We start from the raw sequence: 12,747 nt of genomic DNA on the forward strand, positions 1-12,747 counted from the left end.
TCTCTGAGGACAGGAACCATGCCTCATGTTCACCATCATATCCCCAGAGCCCAGCACAGGACTTAATATGCATTTGAGGTTGAATGAAACACCCCCTCAAATCTCTCTTCCAAGAAATGGATAGCTCTTACGGGCCTTACTTTTTTTTTTTTTTTTAACATCTTTATTGGAGTATAATTGCTATACAATGGTGTGTTAGTTTCTGCTGTATAACGAAATGAATCAGCTATATATATACATATATCCCCATATCTCCTCCCTCTTGCGTCTCCCTCCCACCCTCCCTATCCTACCTCTCTAGGTGGTCACAAAGCACCAAGCTGATCTCCCTGTGCTATGCAGCTGCTTCCCACTAGCTATCTATTTTACAAGGGCCTGACTTCTTATACCAGTTTTAGAATGGACTATTTCCAGGTTGCTCCCTATCAGCAATAACTAGGTAAATTCAGCACCTCGTTTTTAAAAACTTTTTCTTTCAGACCTACAGAAAAGTTGCAGAAACAGCAGAATATTCGCATATACTCTTCACCCTGCCTCTCCTAATGTTAGCGTCTTTTACAACTGCAGTACAATTGTTGAAACTAAGAAATAAACATGGGCACAATATTATTAACTAACCTATAGACTTTGTTCAGATTTCACCAGTTTTTCCTTCTGACGTCAGTTTTCTGTCCAGGGTCTCACATTGCATTTAGTCCTTGTGTCTCCTTGGTGACCTCCTATCTGTGACAATTCCTCAGTCTTTCCTAGTCTCGTGTGAATTTGATATTAAAAAAAAAAAAATACTGGTCAGGTATTTTGTAGAATACCTCCATTTTTTTTTTTTTTTTAATGTTTTCTCCTGATGCGACAGGGGTTTGGGGTTCTGAGGAAGTGTACCACCAAGATGAAGTGCGCTTCTCATTGAATCGTATCAGGGATAACTAAAAACATGACTTACTACTAGTGATGGTAAACTTAATTGCTTGGTTAATGTGGTGTCTGTTGGGTTTCTTCACTGTAAATTTACTACTTTTTCCCTTTGTAATTAGTAAATATTGGGGGAGAGATACTTTGAGACTATCCTGTTTCTCCTCACAATTTTGACAGCTTAAATTTTAGTATCCATCTGTGGATTTTACCTGAGGCAATTATTACTGTGGTGTTCTGGAGGTGATTTTTCTACTTCCCTTATTCCTTCTACATTTATTAATTGTAATTCTTCTTTAAGGTAAGACTCCCTTCCTTTCTTCTCTCCTTGCTTCCATCAATATGGACTCATGGGTATTTATTTTATTCTATGGCTTATAATCCAATCCTGTCATAATTTTCTTGCTCCAATTGTTCCAGCTTTGACCACTGGGAGCTATTTCAGGCTGGTTCATATACCCTTGCAATAAGCCCCCAACCTTTTTTGAGCAATTCCCTATTTTCTGGCGCTACGTGGTGTTCAAGGCTCATCTTGTATTTTCCTTGCCCCAGCTTTGGAATCAACCACTTTTCCAAGGAGCCCTGGCTCCTTTCATTGAAGAATGGTGTTTAGAAACCAAGATCTTGGTGGCAAGTGTGCTCATTGCTACTGGGGAATCCTTGCTTCTAGGTCCTCTCAGTGTTCGGAGCTTGGAAATATATTATGTATGCTAATCCATGCATACACGCTTCTATATTTATATCTGTATCTATCTGTCTATCTATCTATCTATCTATCTATTTTTTTAAACTTTAGTTCATACTGATACTACTGATTTCAGTTCATCACCATAGGGTCATTCATGCCTCCCTCCTTATTTGTAACTTTCCTGATTTGTAACTTCATTTGTTTTTTAATTGAAGAATTTGATAAATTGTGAAAAATGTTCCCTTCTCATGCCTACCCTCTTCTTTTCTCCCCCGGAAATGACTGACATGAGAATAGGATGTTGAGTGCTAGAGGTTGCTGTCAGAAGCTAGACAAAAGAGAACCCAGTAGATTTCATGGTCCTTCTTAGTGCAAAAAGCACTAATTACACACTTTATACTTTATCAGCAGTGGGGTGCAGGAGGGTCAGCCCAGGCTCTGGAATGTGAGCTCATTGTTCCAGCCAAATGAGTCAGATGGGAATGCAAATTTTATTCGAGCAGTTTTGTATCAACATGGTTATGGAAAAAAAAAATTTGCCTATTTTTTTTCTCTCTGGAGAAAACTCTCACGCAGTGATCCTCTTACCCTGACCACTGTCCTTGCTCCTGGAAGCACCTTGCCTCTTGCTGCTGCCCTCTTACCTCCTCATTGATTTCTGCCCTCTGTCCCTCCCAACATGCATGCTGTCCTCTTTCCCTCTGACTCCCCATTTCCATTTTCACAGACTTTGTGAATTTTCACTTAAATGCAGATCCCAGCAGAAACCATTCATGGCTGGGTCTTCAGAACCTTCTCAATCAGAAAATCCAACTTCATATTTTTCAAAATTTTGTTGTCTGAGGTTTGGTTTTCCTCTTCCGTTCCCTGTTCTTGTAATACTTCGGGTGTGGGGGAATGTTCTGTTTTTCCGTCCTTTCATAACAGCTTGGAGTTGTTCAGCATGAAACCTCAAGAAATTCTTTGCTGAAAACCCATGTTTTGCCCTCCACACTCCGAATAGGTGAAAGATAAGTAAGGAAGAGCAAGAGTGGCTCACTCTGATGGCATATGAAGCACTTTTTATTTGAAATTCAAAAGCCTGACTCTTTTAGCTCCCCCACGAAAAATAAAATAAGCCCATTGGAGGTATTATTCCTTTTGGTGTTATCAACAATTCCAGAAGCCCACAGACCTATTTGACTGGTACCCTGTCATTCCCATAGCCAGGGGAGGGGACACCCTCGCAGTGGCCTGGGCTGACCAAAAATGAACCCAGAATGAACCCGGAGGGGGATGATGTCAAGTCAGTGAGACAGAGCACCTCGGGAGAGCCCATATTTTCTTAGCTGTATCCAGGAAGCCTGGATGGAAAGGTCTTGGCAGCCACAAACTTCCTGAAGAGCCAACTGGGCATCTTCCTAGGGAGTAGCAGGGATGCTAAATCATAGTGGGCACTGAACCATCAATGAGACAATGAAGAACTGCTTTTGAGAATCCCAAGAATACTGTCTATTCTTGGAAGGAATGCTTAGCAAAGTCACTTAGGGCTGGCGGGAAGGGAGGAGGATGTGGTGAGTAATAATATTAACAATGATAGCTATGGGGGCATGCCGAGCCGTAGTAATAGTAATAATAAGAAGGAGGCGATGACGACAGTGATAACAACGATGAAATCGGCTGGAAATTAATTCAGCTCTGCCTTATGAGCTGGGTGGTGTACATAAATTTATTGTACGCATCATATCTCATTGAATTCTCAAAACAACTGTGTGAGGCAGGTACTGTCATTAGCCCCATTTTTCATCTAAGAAACTGAGGCTCGCAAGATACTACGTACGGGGCTTGCAGTCCCAAAGCTACAAAGTGGCTGGATTAGAATCCTGAACCTGCTTTCTGAAATACTCTGCTGTGTTGTCTTCTTGGGAGGGTCTGTCCTGCAAGCTGTAGGGCCTTGGTTTCGCTGAGCTAGGTATTCGGACGGTTGTGGCGGATGCATCAGCAGGAGTGCCCACGATGCTAGTCACACGGCCTAGAGAAAGGAAGCGAGGGGCCCTCCCTCCATAGGCTGCAATCTAATGGAGGAGGCATTTGCAGGGCCACGTGTAAGACCTACTGCGGGGCATGGTCAACCACGGAGGATGGGTTCATCAAACCATTTATCTAAAGATCTGGCAGCTGTTTGGAGACAGGGTAGTAGGAAGAGAGGGAAGGCACGTCAGGCAGTGGGGCCAGCAGAAGCCAAAGCACAGAGGTGTGAAATGGTAGTGTGGGCGAGAAAGGCAAGCAGTTTGGTGTGGCTAGAAGCTAGGGTTCTAGGTGAAGGGGTAGACAAAAGCTATAGCTGGAGAGACAAGCAGGGGGCCTTGTGTGAACCAGCTACACCCAGTGTTTCAGAACGTCAGCTCTAGATACAGAAGAACCTGGGTGTGGATTCCAGTTCAGCCTTGTACTAGCTGTGTGACCATGGGTGATGTTTTAGAACTTCTCTGAGTTTCAATTTTCATCTTTGGAAAACAGAGAGACAAATAATACCATCTACGTTAGGACGAGGAAATGGAGAGCCCAAGTACCCAATCTTGGATCACACCATTGATGAATGGATTTGCCAGGATGCACATCTGCTTTCTATTACACATACAACTTTACAGTTCATATAGCTCCTATATATTCTCACTTAATTTTACAGATTTCAGGTCACTAAACTATATTTGCATTGTAATTTTTCTCTCTGTAATTGTCATGCCTAGTCTACGTGGCACTCAGGGGTAAGCATCCTGTCTGACTCTACCATGACATGGTGGGTCAATAGTAATGCAAGGGTCTCAGGTTTGCCAGTGCATCAGAATCACGGGGGAGCCCCAGAAAACTGCAGCGGTCGGGGCCCCATCTCAGCATAACTGCACCAGAACCTTCAGGACTGCTGCTTGAGCTTTCTCTTTTATCCATCTGTGATTTGAACCATAGCAGAAAAGTGTTTCTTGAGTAAGTGAGTAAATGACCGTACTGTATGTATCGATCAGTATAGGCTAGTACATGCTATGACAACCAGCAACCCCGAACAATAAAGGTTTGGTCTTTGCTCACATTATATGTCCGTGATGGATTGGCTGGGGGCTCTGCTGCTCAATAGAGCAGCAGCTCAGAAGTGACACATACTCCCTCCATTCACACTCCTTGGCTGGGACTAGTCATGTGACCCCACCCAAGTGGCCCAAGAAGTGGGTTCCAGTGTGTGCCCAGAAGGTGGGGAGCCAGAGGTGAGCCACACAGATGAATGCCAGATTCTATGAAGCCAGCTTCATTTTCATTTCAAAATGAGACTTAAGAAGCTTGCTCAAAGCCAGATAGCAAATATGGAGCTGGACTTGAGCTCTTTTTCTGTTTTTCTCCTGGCTCAAGACCATACATTTTTTTTTTTTTTCAATGGAATGAGGCTGGATGGTGCATGGCATTAAACATAGTGGTTAAAAGCCTGGGATCTGGATTGCCTCCAGACCTTCAGCTCTGCCACTTACCAGATGTGTGAGCTGGGCAAGTGACAGAACCACTTTGTGGCCATCAAAGAGACAGTCAAAGGCTGGGAAGGGCAATGGAAGGATATGTTTTCTGGAATGAAGTGTTTGGGGCCAGGTAGGGCTTACCTGAGTGGGATTGATATTGGGTGGGGATGAAGGAGGTTGGTGTCAAAGGTTCCCAGGACTTGGGGTGGCCCCTGACACACCCAGGAGAGAAGAGAGCCTGTCCCCCATAAGTTGCTTCTTTCCTCCCTGCCCCAGTGGGAATGTCTGGGCTGCAAGGAACAGAGAAGCCAACTCAGGTTGATTTAACCACATGCATTAGCTCAGAGAAGGGGATGTCCAGGGCCTTGTAGGTCTGGGATCAGTCCAGCAGCTTGGTAATGTAGTCAAGGACCCAGGATCTTTTGCTTCCTCTGCTCTGCCTTGTAGACTCTACCTTATCCAGCAGTTACGGAAGAAGCCACTGATGGCAACTGAGATTCCATGCCAGGCAGGGAGAGCGAGCTGGCTTCCCGGGGCTCTCTCTTCCAGCAGAGAAATTTCCCTTTGCCACTGCCCCAGCGAGTCTCTCTCCAAGTCTCACTGGTTCCAACCAGCTTCAGCCTATGAGAGGTCAGCGTTCTTGGTGGAAACGCTGGCCGATTTAAGCAGAAAGGGGAATGTAATAAAGGATGTTAGGTAACCCACAGAATCATTGGGAGGGCTGGAGGAAAGAAATTGAGGCTAAGCTTCTAGGAAAAATGCCCCAAACCACACTGCAGGCCTGGCCTCATCAGCTAACCATCACCCTGCCTGAGTTTGCCGTCACTACAACCATCGCTGCCGTCAGCACCCGTGCGGCTTCTCCACTGGGAGCTCGGCCCTGCAACCGCCATCCCCAAAGCTGGTTGCTTTGGCCACTGGTCACATCAACAGAACCGAGGCTCACGACCAGATTCAGCCTCACGTGGTACATCTGGCTGGCAGAGTTTATGTCATATCCCTTGTCCTAGTTGCAAGGGAGGCTGGAGATGTGCAGCCTGATTTCTACTCTAGGGTGGTGGGATGTAAAATGTGAGATCTCCTCAAATACAGATCGGCTGGAGATACATCAGCTGTGTCACGACAGCCTGCCCATCCTTGACAGAGCACTGGTGGGGCAGAGGCGGTAGGAGTCCATAATGAGCTTGGATTGACCCATGGGGAGGGATGGTACGTGGAGACCAATGGTGTTGCCCGGGACACACATCTGTCTCCAGGCGGGTTCTCTCCTCTCTACTGTCCCCATGTGATCAGGGTGTGTACCTGCCTGAGATGCCTCTTAAGGCCCCAGTCCACCCAGCTCTCCCAGTTACCTACTCTCACCTATTCTTTATGGACCCACCCCTATCTCCGCAATGCTCTCCCCTCTCCTCCTTGCCTAGTTCACGCTAATGCATCCTCCAGAACTCAAGTTCAAGGCAAATTCTTTCCTACCCTTCCATCCAGCCTCTTTTTTTTTTTCCTGGTCATTTGCTCTTCTTTTTTTTTTTTTTTAATTTTTTTTTTTTTAACTTTTTGGGTTTATTTTTTTATTTATTTATGGCTGTGTTGTATCTTCGTTTCTGTGCGAGGGCTTTCTCTAGTTGTGGCAAGTGGGGGCCACTCTTCATCGCAGTGCGCGGGCCTCTCATTATTGCGGCCTCTCTTGTTGCAGAGCACAGGCTCCAGACGCGCAGGCTCAGTAGTTGTGGCTCACGGGCCCAGTCTCTCCGCGGCATGTGGGATCTTCCCAGACCGGGGCTTGAACCCGTGTCCCCTGCATTGGCAGGCAGATTCTCAACCACTGCACCACCAGGGAAGCCCCATTTGCTCTTCTTTTTCGTTCTATATATCACATGACATTTCAACATTTATTGGTTCAGTTATTTAATTAACACCTCTCTTCCCTCTAGGCCATCAATATGATGAGAGCATAGGCTGTGTCTTGCTCACAGCTACTAACACAGTAATTGGCACTTAAGTGCTTAAGTTTTTATTGACTGAACGAGGGTTAAACAAATCCCATTATGGGCATTTATAAAGTTCCTCTTGGATCAAAGACATTTTAATAGCGCTTTTTGGAAACCACAGGTTAAACCCTTAGAGGTATACATATTAGAATCACCCTGATTTTTTTTTTTCCCCATCTATAATGCCCTCCATGGATCCTATTACATCCACCCCTGCCCTGTGAGAATCACTTCCACAGTGAGCCATTGCCATTGATGGGAACATGTGACATGCCTTGTATCAGGGTAGAAACCTAACCTGGGGTACCATGGCCTGAGGGTAGGGGCAGCTTCAGTTCCTATAAAAACTTTCCTCATGATGTCACAGTGATTATATTAACCCCCAACCTGACGAAAATTCTCTTAACAAGTTTCTTTTTGTTTTTGCCAACAACTTAAAAATATTTGGGTGGCTTTTCCTATGTAAGGGGAACCTTTTGTAAAACAGGCTGCCAGTCTCCCAGGAAACAGGGAAGAGAGAGCGCATCAGAGCTTCAGGAGAGCCTGGTCTCTTTCCACCATCAGGAGGAAGGGTGGGGGTAATTCTGTCCGATAAAGAGCAGTGGATTGTTTCCAGTGTGCTAGAAACTAATTTTATTTCCATATCTGAGCATATAAGGTGACACCCTCCAAATTGATTTGGAATTTATATTGGGAGATGGGGAGAGAATAAAATAACTCAGACATGTAATAATAGCTATAATTTACTGAGTGCTTAATCTGTGCAAGGCACTTTTCTACATGCTTCACATACATTAACTGGGTCCTCTTCGCAGCAAACTATTTATATCTTTATTTTAGATCAGCAGTCCTCAACCTTTTTGGCACCAGAGACTGGTTTCATGGAAGACAATTTTTCCACGGACGGGGTGCAGGGGGAGGGGAGCGATGGTTCAGGCGGTGATGCGAGCGACGGGGAGCGATGGGGAGCGATGGGGAGGGGCAGATGAAGCTTCACTCGCTCACCTGCCGCTCACCTCCTGCCGTGTGGCCCGGTTCCTAACAGGCCGCGAATGCAGCCCGGGGGGTTGGGGACCCCTGTTTTAGATGAGAATATCAAGGCACAGTCCACCCAGATACGTATGGTATCTTAGATTGGAGTCCTGACCTCAGGGGACTTCTAGCTTTTCAGCTTTATGAAGGCTTTTGGGGTAGGGAGAAACTTGTTGGTCCCTGAGGCCAAAGTTTGCAGGTCTGGGGACAGCCTGACCCGGTGGAACTCCAGCCTTCCCACTTACCACCTGTGTGTATCTTTGGGCTGGGCAACTTCTCTCTCCTCTTAGGCCCTTGGTTTCCTCACCCGCAAAATGGGGACAACGATACCTCCCTCCCGATGGGATTATTGGGAGGACTAAATTAGCTAATGAATGGACAGCACCTGGAGCAGTGCTTGGTACCCTGTAGCTGCCCATCAGATGTGATTTCCCTTCCTCTCTCACTTCCTCCATCAGGTGGGTTGGGTGCTGTTCACACCTGGAGGGCACCTATTACCTCTGGCCTGCAGGAAGTGGCATTATTTCCGGAGGGAGTGAGCAGGCTTGCAGGGTGGGCAGGCCAGAGTTTGCTGAGATGGATGTGAGTGTCAGGTGGCCTGGGCAAGCCCCTGCAGACCCTGATGCAAGGTAAAGGAATAGCTAGAACCTCCAAGGCTTTTGATTTTACAGCAGCTTGTTGGCCCAGATATGCTAGCTCATGGGACTTTAGTGCAAGGCAGTACTGGGTTCTGGATTCAGACCCAGGTTCACACCCTGTCTTACTGTGGAGCCTTAGGCCAATTTCTTCATCTCTCTGAGTCTCCATTTTCCTATGACTTGACTTGGAAGAATATTGGTAGTGACCTTGAAATGCCCTCAATAAATGTTAGCCCCTCTTTTTTAGAAACAATTATATGTATAAGGTTAAGATTTTACCCCTAGGAAGAAGTCACACCTTTCTCTGCGCCCCCTGACATCCATGTACATTCTGGTTCTGTGTCCTGTGTCCCATTCTACTGTGCTTTCTACCGTCAAAACGCCACCAGTCTAAAGAGGAGACAATCGAATATAAATAGTTTTCAGGGCCCTGTACAGGGTCTGGCACAGGGAGGTTTAGGAAGTTCGTGTAATGGGGGAGAAGGATTTTCCTGACAGCAGCTCCATAAAACCAGAGGGACGGTAGCAACTGCCCTCCTAGGAGCGCCTCCTCTCACCTTGGTGAACCTTGGGAGGGAAGTAAAAAAGGGCTGAGATTTAGCGCCCTCAGCGGAAGGAACAGGGACAGGGTCTGGGGATTGTCATGGAGGCGGGAAAACTGGGCTTTGGCTTGAGCGTCAGACAACCCCGGATGCCCACTCCTAGCTGTGTGACCTAGAGGTAGCAGTTGTTAACCTGGCCAAGCCTCCATTTTATCCTCTCTGGAACGGATAGGATGGTAATACCCACTTCCTGGGGGCTCTTGTGAGGACCCAGGAGGAGTTGTAAAAGTACTCGGCACCCAGGAAGCATTCCAAGACTGGCTGCTAGGATTATTGTTGTCACAGTGGTCAAAGCCTTTGCAAAGTCTCCAAGGTCCGGGGCCCCGGGCGCGCGCATGCGCACGCGCACCCGGTCAGCCAGGTGAGAGGGAGGCTGCCGTCCCGCACCTGGCTTTTAACCCTTCACCTTCACGGAGCGGAGGTGGGCGGAGCGGATGCAGAGACCGGGACGCGGGGTCGCGAGCCCGGCTAGACCTAACCCCAGGGCGAGGGGTCGGCTCTTTGGGAGCGCGCCTACAGGCCGGGGTCCGCGCGCGCCGCGGAGGGGGCGGGGAAGCGCGGAGGGGAGCGAAGTCTCGCGAGATCGCGCGGCGGCTGTAGCGGCGGCGGTGGCGGCGGTCCGGGAGGTGAGCTGCGGGCGGCGGCAGCTGCTGCGGCGGCTGCCGTTGGGGCTGAGGAGCGGGTGAGAGCGGCGGAGACTGAGGGCCGGACGGGGGAGCCGGCCGGGCGGGCGGCCCGCGTCCTGGGCGGCCTCCCCAGCCGGCCCTGCGGCTGCAGCGGAGCCGCCGGGTCCGCGCCGTCCCGGGACCCGCGCGGGCGGGGCGGGGCTGCCGGGCCAGGGCCGCGGGACCGCAGGGCCAGTCCTCTCGCAGCCAGTCCCCGCACGCGGGTGCGACCGCGAGGCGCGCCTCAGTTTCCCCCGGCGGCGGGTTGGCGCCGTGGACGCGGCGCTGCTGCCCGCGGCAACACCATTTATTGAGCCTTAACCGTCTGCCCGCGCTTACGCGGTTCCACTGCTGGGCTGCACGGAGAGTTGAAGCGCCCTGCCCAGGGTCACGCTGCTGGGACACGGTGGAATCGGGGTTTAAGCCCAGGCACAGCGAGTCCAGCGCCCCGCCCCGTACTTGCCTCCCATCCTTCTCCCCACCCCCACTCGCTGGGTTTTAGGGCTCGAGTTCTACTCCTCCGGTCCCGATTGGGCTGCAGAGGGTGTGTCTGGGGACCCCCCGCCCCCTACTTGAATGCAGCATGGCATATGAGTTTATTGGGTGAGAGTCCTTGGCTTTTGTCGATTTCCCAAAAGGGTCCCTGCTCCCGAAATGGTCAATAACTTTTGTTTGGCCCTGTGTTGAGGGCAGAAGTGGGCTTAAAAGCAGCGGTGTGTGCCGGGGGTAGGGCGTCAGATCGAATGGAAGTGGAATATTGGAGCCCAGGGCTTGCTTTAAGCAAAGGAAACTCAAGTTTGTTTTTGGTTAAGCACGTGATTCCACTCTTTGGAGCAGTGGTGCTCAACTTTGTCAGACCAAGGCTCCTCCCCTTTGCAGCAAGAGTTTGTAAAGCCCCCATTACAGCTCTGAAATGAACTTCGTCAGTAATGTAACCTACCTACATACATAATTGAAAATCAGTGTGATGCTCCGATTTAAATGTAAGGGAGAAGTAAAAGGAGAACAATATATGACATGCATTGCCACATCACATCTAGCACATACTGCTGTGCTGTACCTGCTTCTAGTGAATAAGCTTGGCTTGAAGAGAGGTAAAAATATCAGGAGCTATCTCATACAAGAAAAGGAAAGATCAGAGAGGTAGACACAGGGGTAGGGGACGCCTAAGTGTTGGGATAAACTTTTTATGATAATGAAGAGAGAAACAAGTCCAGGTTGAATTAGGAATAACATGCCAAGATAAAGTACAGACTCTCTCAATCAACATGCAAATAATATTAATATAACCCCTCCATGCACGCCAAATTTTCAAACGACATTGTAGGGCAGCTTTTGTGCCACAAGCTTGGAGGTACTGCTGCTTCGAGGCACCGTGCTGGATTCCTACCGCTTATCACTGATAATAATGAATAAAATATTAGCTAGATTGAAGGGTTTTTTTTTGTTTGTTTGTTTTGCTTTGTTTTTGGTTCGGTGCCAGTACATTACTTAGTAGTGTAGGTATGCTCAGTATTGTGACACTGCAATTATATGTTGAGTTAATGCATGGTGTGAGGAAATGGTCACTAATTTTCAGACACGAGTTATTATTCAATCTCAACTTCTCTCACGTTAGCTACCTTCCCCTGAATTACTGGGGTTTTTCCATAGTTTCTTGTAAAAACTGTTCAGTATTGTGTTCTAAAGTAACGCCAGTTATGGTGATAAATCTGGCTGGTCATTGAAAAGATTCTCAGGACCAGGATAAATCTTCATTATGTAGATCTGTCCCATGCATTGTGAGAAGTTCGAGCATCCTGGCTTCCAGACACTAAATGCCAGTGGTGTGCCCCAGTCACTTGACAACTAAACATGTCTCTTAGAGGACCGTACTAGCTCCCTTGAGATCCACTCTATAGTCGTCGTTGTCTAGTCAGTTATAACAGGGAGGGGGGCCGAATTTAACTGACACTCAAACAGTTTTTATTGGGAACAGTTTTTCCCTGTTCTTTCTTTCTACTTACTAATATCCATATTAGAGAATTTGGTCAATGCATATTGTACAAGGGTGAAAACTAAAATGACCTATAATCACATTGTCCTCAGTCCTCCTAATATGATTCATTAGAAATTCTTTTCATTTGAAACTCTATTAGTCTTGCTGCTATGGGGAAAATGCAAATTGAGTTAAGAAAGTTCATCTCCGACTATTATATAGGTACAGTGTAACATGATGAATTTCTTCAACTTTTGTTAAATCTACAAAGGAAGTTTATTTTTCCTTTTCCTTGGATAGATAAATTGCTTCTTTGCTATAAGATGTTTGTTTATTGTTCATTGCTTGTTACTTTTGAAAGGTGCTGTGGAAACAAGCATGTAAGTAAAGGCTTTTGTCAGAAAAGAAGGATATATTTTGTACCTGCTTTTTGTATTTGGAGAGAGTATGGCTGTTGAACTTGAAACCTTTTATCCGGGCTTGGTAGTTTCTGGTGGGATTAATCGGGTGAGAGGGAAGAAGGGAGTTGGGGGCCTCCTTCCTTTCAGAACATGAAGTTTCTCCCACTGCCTCCTCTCCAGAGGTCTCCCAGGTGCCAGACCTAAAGGTTTTTCCTACAGTGATCCTCTGATTATTTTTACTTTCCCTTGACCCATATGTTTTAACAGGACTTTAACAAACTGCACTTATTAAGAAATGTGTTTGCCCTGTTTTGTTTTGTTTTTGTTTTGTTTCAATAAATGACATGGCACCTCCTAGCAGGAA

The 12,747-nt window shown here is 47.3% G+C and overlaps 1 protein-coding gene across 6 annotated transcripts in view; it reads left to right on the plus strand.

Annotated features, from left to right (window-relative positions):
• Positions 1-9,906: 9,906 nt before the first annotated feature.
• MRTFB (myocardin related transcription factor B) overlaps positions 9,907-12,747 on the plus strand; it is a 199,924-nt gene continuing 197,083 nt past the window's right edge. For 5 of the 6 annotated variants that reach the window (XM_068565845.1, XM_068565850.1, XM_068565847.1 and 2 more), the window contains exon 1: positions 9,907-9,965. The gene's annotated coding sequence lies outside the window, so the exon portion shown is untranslated. The remainder of the gene's footprint in view (positions 9,966-12,747) is intronic. The other variant, XM_068565848.1, reaches the window with a different exon arrangement.

This window comes from Eschrichtius robustus, chromosome 16, assembly GCF_028021215.1.
Source record: "Eschrichtius robustus isolate mEscRob2 chromosome 16, mEscRob2.pri, whole genome shotgun sequence".
Classification (NCBI taxonomy): Eukaryota; Metazoa; Chordata; class Mammalia; order Artiodactyla; family Eschrichtiidae; genus Eschrichtius; species Eschrichtius robustus.